General features: G+C 33.4%; 1 pseudogene; it reads right to left on the reverse strand.

The window, feature by feature from the left end:
* Positions 1-1,260: 1,260 nt before the first annotated feature.
* LOC131837136 (olfactory receptor 4K14-like) lies at positions 1,261-2,278 on the reverse strand (annotated as a pseudogene).
* Between the last annotated feature and the right edge of the window lie 4,028 nt (positions 2,279-6,306).

Raw genomic sequence — 6,306 nt, forward strand, 5'->3', positions numbered from 1 at the left:
TTTCAATCTGTATTCTTCTAGTGTTCATGAAAATGTATGAGATTACAGTCATAATAGAAAACAGAAGTACCTAGGAGCATGCTTCTCCTTATTGAAAAACTGTCCAAAATTATTGGAAGTTTCATTTGGTTGTTCAAGTAACCCAATCATTGCCCAATTCTTTCCTTTCGTTTGATGTTTCAGAATCAACATACAAAAAATTGAATACTTTGACCATTAGTTTAGTTAATACAAAAGTTAACTCTTGCTTATAATAGTCTTTTTAGGATCTAAGGACAGTTAAAAACTCAGCATAAGATCTGACTCTGTTATACTCAAACACACTTCCTAATAGATGACTTGCCAAGGTACGGAATCAGCACTGTAAGATATAATTTGATGTAGTGTTTATTTAAAGTTTATGCATTACATTTTATTATTTTCCTACTCCAATGCATTTTAAATCATTACACAATTTCTCAATTTACACCATGAAATATTGAGCCATGAAATAGCAATTTTCCCCGTGTGAAAATTAACCTCTGTAATTGAATTTCACTGGCATACATTCATTTTTTCAATAAAAAGTTTAAGTATAGTAAACATTTCCAGGAAAATCTATACTTTTAAATAAATAGGATTTTGAAACAGTGTCTTTTTCCTTCTCTCTGACTTTCAAAACCAGGAGAAAGACTGATAGAGCATTTTATTCTCACACTTGCTTGCTTCTACTGAATGTTTCATGTCTTAAAAGGTTAAAAACTGACAGTTTTGCTGTACTGAACTATGATTAGGAAATTAAAATTCATTTTCTATAAATACTGTAGACAAAATAAGCTAGGGAGAGAAATCTGGTTTAACAAAGATAGAAAATTGCTAAGTCCATTCCAAAGTCAATGTGTGGGTTGAGTGTGTATGTAGATTATATCTGTTTACATAAAGTTATATTACATAGAAATTACTATATAATTCTACTAATATTAAATTATAATGCAGTTATATTATAATTACAAATTACATTTGTATAAAATATGATAAAATTAAAATTATTATACTGTGATATGTCTTATAAGGTAGTGATACTATAAAGTTATATGATAAAATTGTATTTAAAGTATAAAATTATATAGAATAAAACTATATACATGATTTTTGTTGTAATCTACAACTATTTCTCGGAAATATAACACAATAAGTGTATCAATATTTATCAATTAATTATATCAATAAAACATCAGAATGAAATCTTTATGCAGAATCCTTTTAAAGAAAGGATATCCCCTAAATGAGTAAGAACATGTAGATATAAGGAAAGGTGGAATTCAGTGATATCATGTGTTGGTTACCCAGTTTCTTCATAGTGGTTTTCATCTTTTTATTCCTCTTTGTGTAGATAAGGGGGTTCAAAAGTGGAGTAAAAATGGTTTAAAACACAGACAGGAGCTTTTCCACAGAAACCTGACTGAAAGGCCACATATAAATGAAAATGCAGAGCCCAAAGAAGAGTGTGACTACTATGATTGTGCAAAGCAAGTAGAGAGTGCTTTGTATACCCCACCAGCAGCACGCTGTTAGGCAGTGATGAGGATAACAGTGTAAGACACCAAGAGGAACACAAAACAGTTCATGGACAGCAACCCACTGTCTGATATCATACGTATATCTAAAACATAGGTGTCTATGCAGGCAAGCTTGATCATGAGAGGAAGGTACGAAGAAGCTGTCCAACTCATTGGGGCCACAGTAAGGTAAATTCACAGTAAAAGCTACTTGACTGATGGAGTGCACAAATCCAGTGACCCATGAAACCAACACCAGCCCCATGCAAGTATTCTGGCTCATCATGGTCATGTAATGCAAAGGTTTGCATATAGCCACATATCTGTCATAGGCCATGGAAACCAGAAGTACCATCTCAGTCCCACCAATAAAGTGAAAGAAGATTTGAGCCATACATCCTCCAAAGAAGATGAGCTTTCGATCACTAAGAAAGTCCCTGATCATCTTGGGGGTGGCAAATGAGGCTAGCCATATATCTAAGAAAGAATGATTTCCCAGCAGGAAGTACATAGGAGAGGAGTGCAAGTGGGAGTCAGAAATTACAGTGACCACAATGATGAGGTTACCCAGCACAGTGGCCACATAGATCCCAGAGAAAAATATAAGAAAAAATGCTGGAGGTGTTGTGAAGTGCAGAGTCCATACAACACAAATTCTGACACAAGGCATAATTCTGCAGCTCCATTATCTCAAGTTTCAGATTGTGTCCTGAATCTATATAAAGAAAGGAGGTGGACATGAAAGGGCCTGTCAACTGCCAGGCACATGAAAGTGATCACCTAATTTTATCTGAATGTAATTTTAATTTTAAAGACAAAATGTGAAATACAATATGGGAATGATTAGATCCAAGTCCAACAATAGAGTTTGCTTGTCTCCCATGTAAAGGCTGCTTAAAATCTTCCTGTTTTTATTTTTTAGAGCTATTTATTAGGATAAAATGTACCTACCTACCAAAACTCACCCATTTTAAGTGTGAAACATAATGATTTTTAAACAAATTTATGGAGTTACACAGCCTTCTCCATAATGCTTGCTTTGAAACCTAGACAATCCAGGAACTTCAGGGACTTCTGGTAGTAGTAGTAGTGAAACTACCTTATCTTCTGTATTCATTTGCTTGTTCACATGCTCACTCATTCAGACCATGTCTATGTAACACTGAAAGTTCCCATTCTCAATTTAGTTAATAAAGCAATCAGTATAAAAGAAAATAAATTAATTAACCTAAGGTTTATATAGTGCCCTCGGTCCCACATTTTATTACAGATCTTGTCATCTCTATTGATCAGTTGGGTTTGGGATTAAAAGGCCAATGATCCAACTCATTTGTAGATTTACAGTGTATAAACTACTTATGACAAGATTTTAGAATGGCTTCAATGAAATAAATGTTTTCAAGATCTTTCAACAAGGACCTCAGCATAAAACTAGGCAATAGTTGGGGAGAGGCATAGCTTTCACAGTATACATGAGTATTGATAAGTTCAGCACTTACTACAGCACTTACTTCACTCACTAAGAGGAAGATATTGTATAAACGTTTTGATAAAGATACTAACAGAATTCTTCATGAGTAATTCACAAATGATGCAGAACTGTCCTTTGTATGAACTTTTATTATATTGGCCCTTTATAAAATTGAAGACTATAACATGAAATAATAGTTTGGTAAGGCCTATTATGTGGAGCTAAAGTTACATGTTCCAGATCTGAAATATTCTAATGATGGCACATGGCACTGTGACAGAATTTTAAAATCTAGAAGAATTCATGGCTATTCTATCTGTTTAAATCTCCTCAAATAACACCAGTCTCAATCAGGTTTTTGTGAATAACAGGGATTCAGACTCTTTTGTTCCTCTTGAAGTTATCTAGTGAAGTATATTAAAAGATTTAATTGCAAAACTTTTTAGGAATAGGTGTTACCCCTCTTTAGAATGGACTTATACATCTGATGTTAAACATTGCTGTGGAAAAGATGGAAATAATCACAATTCAGAATCTCTTCACAAGTTTTCTTAGATGACACTAACACCAGCTAGCATACATAATTCAGACCATAATGGGTATTCTTTATTGGTATACTTTTGCTCTGTGGCTATGAAAATTTTCACATGAAAGCATAAAGCATAACTGGGTTTCAGTAGTGTGCTCTAGAGATTAGGTGAGTGGAAAGTCAAAATAATCAAATGGAAATTCAGGAAAAAATGTTTAACTTGCTATTGAAGTAAAGATGCTCTGGAATTAGATATTGGCGACAGTTGCACAATTTTGTAAATGTACTAAAAACCATTGAATTGTATACTGGAAATGAGTGACCTTTATGGTATATAAATTATATGTCAATAAAGCTCTTTTAAAAATGGATGCTAAAAGAAGAGGAATAAATTAACTTAAATAGGGTTCTGATTTCAGAGAACACTTTATCATTTACAAAGGCATTTAAAGATTGTAAATGTTAAATTTATAATCAGAAACAAATGAGGTTGATTTTGTATACCTACAAATGCTACTTAGGAAACAAATATAAAAAATGACAAAATTGATTTTAACTGACAAGTTAGTATTATTTCCTCCAACAATTTCAATGTAAAAAATAATGAATGAATTAGTCTCTGGTTGATTTGTATGTTCAGACACACATTCATTAAATGTCTATCAAAGGCTGTTTACTACCCGGAGTTAGATGCTCACTGCTGGTGCTGCCAATCCCTCAACCTGTATTTCAAATCTACTATACCTGAACAAAACTTCTGAAAAAAAAAAATATATATATATATATATAATTCTATAGAGGATTTGATAAGCTCTTTCTGCTTCTCCTAGAAAATAATTCCAGAAAAGCATCACTTTAAGAAGTTAGAGGACTTCAGATTTGAGTCTTCTTTGGACTTTAGATATAAGTATATATATCCTCTCTCCCATCAAATTAATAATCCCTTAAAGATGGGACATTGATGGACAATTACTAGAATGGAGCTTAGGGAATAAACTATCTATAAGTGGAAATTTGTACTATTAAATCATGTTCATTTACTCAAGTGACAAAGGAAGAAAGATTTTAAAGATGTCAGATTCTATGAACCAGGTACAATTATTTTAATAGCTTAAGCAGGATAATATGTATATGTATGCAGTTAATACACCAAAAAATGTGCCTTTCCTTTAGATAATAAAATTAACAAGTCACATTTGTTTTAAATATTTTATTTATTTATTAGAGAGAGAGTACAATTAGGGGGAAGCAGCAGGAAGAGGGAGAAGCAGGCTCCCCACTGAGCAGGGAGCCCAACAGGGCTCCATCCCAGGACCCTGCGAACATGACCTGAGCCAAAGGCAGACACTTAACCAACTGAGTCACCGAGGCATCCCAACAAGTTATATTTTAAAATATACTGAAAATCTGCCAATGTTGCATATTATTTTATGTAACTTTGATCAAGCACAATACTTTGGGACATCACATTGGCATGTGCCAAAATATTTGTTTTCTTCAGATTCATATAGTCATGAATAATGAAATCTCCTGGTGTCTGGGCTACTTTGCACATTATTTATAATTGTTATCCACTTACCTCCCCAAATCATTTTAAGTTAATTCAGGATCTTCTGCTAAAGTCTGCATGCTAATTTACAAATATCTTGAATGTTCTGATGAATGATAATCATATTTACAACTATTCACATGACATCAATTCCATATTAGGTATATAAGCACAATTGCATTTATAAGACATTTCACTGCCAATTCCGTATCTGGTATAGTATAAAGTATCACCTTTTATCTTGGCTTCAGATAGTTGTATTTCACATAAAAGGAATCACAAAATCTTTCTAAGTTTGTTTCTCCATTTAAAGCACACAGATTATAAACGATAAAGAAAAAGTATAGAAGTAAACTTTGTGCATCAATGTCACTTGTTTTTGATATGTAGTTATTATTTAGGTACAAATACACTATGTTGCCCCAAGAATAATGGAGAAGCTTATGACAGCTAAAACAAGTGAATATTTGCATGGAGGTAGGGAAATGTTGCTTAAATATGATGACTTATTTTATGTGTCAATTTAGGAGAGTGTTTTTGGATGAAATTAACATTGAATGAGATGAACTCTAAATAAAACATATTTTCCTCCATAAGATAGGTGGGCCTTCTCCAATCAGCTGAAGGCCTGAATAGACCAAAAACACTCACCTTCCCCACCAAGAAAGAACTCTCCAGTACATGGTCTTTGATTTCATCTGTACCATCAGTTCTCCTGGGACTCTAGTCTTCCAGTCCAACAGTAGAGTTTGGATTTGCATGCTCTGAAAAACACATGAGCCATTCCTTTTAATAAATATCTCTCTTTCTATGTCTCTGTCTCTGTCTGTCCCTGTCCTCTTCTCTTCCCTGAAAACCCTGACTTACACCATAAATATCAAGCTAGTAATAGAAAAATTCAGAAAGCAAAATAACAATATACAAAAATATGTAAACATTTTTAAAACCTTTGTATTTTAGGAAGCACCGCAATAAAACGTAAATCCAACTATAAGCTTGTAAACTCAATTTCCAATCCTATGACCCACAAAATCACTATATAGAGTTGTGCAGACTTTAAGTGTTCAAGGCCAACTGGCCAAAGGGTCAGTTAGGGCTGACATCCACCCTGTGCTCCATCCATCCAAGAAACAATATATGCTAACTAGGCATGGGTTTGTCCCTTAGAAGTCCTTTTTTCCTAATTCACATAAAGTTCCATTGTGATTATTTTAGCCCT

Source organism: Mustela lutreola, chromosome 7 (assembly GCF_030435805.1).
Source record: "Mustela lutreola isolate mMusLut2 chromosome 7, mMusLut2.pri, whole genome shotgun sequence".
In the NCBI taxonomy this organism is placed as follows: Eukaryota; Metazoa; Chordata; class Mammalia; order Carnivora; family Mustelidae; genus Mustela; species Mustela lutreola.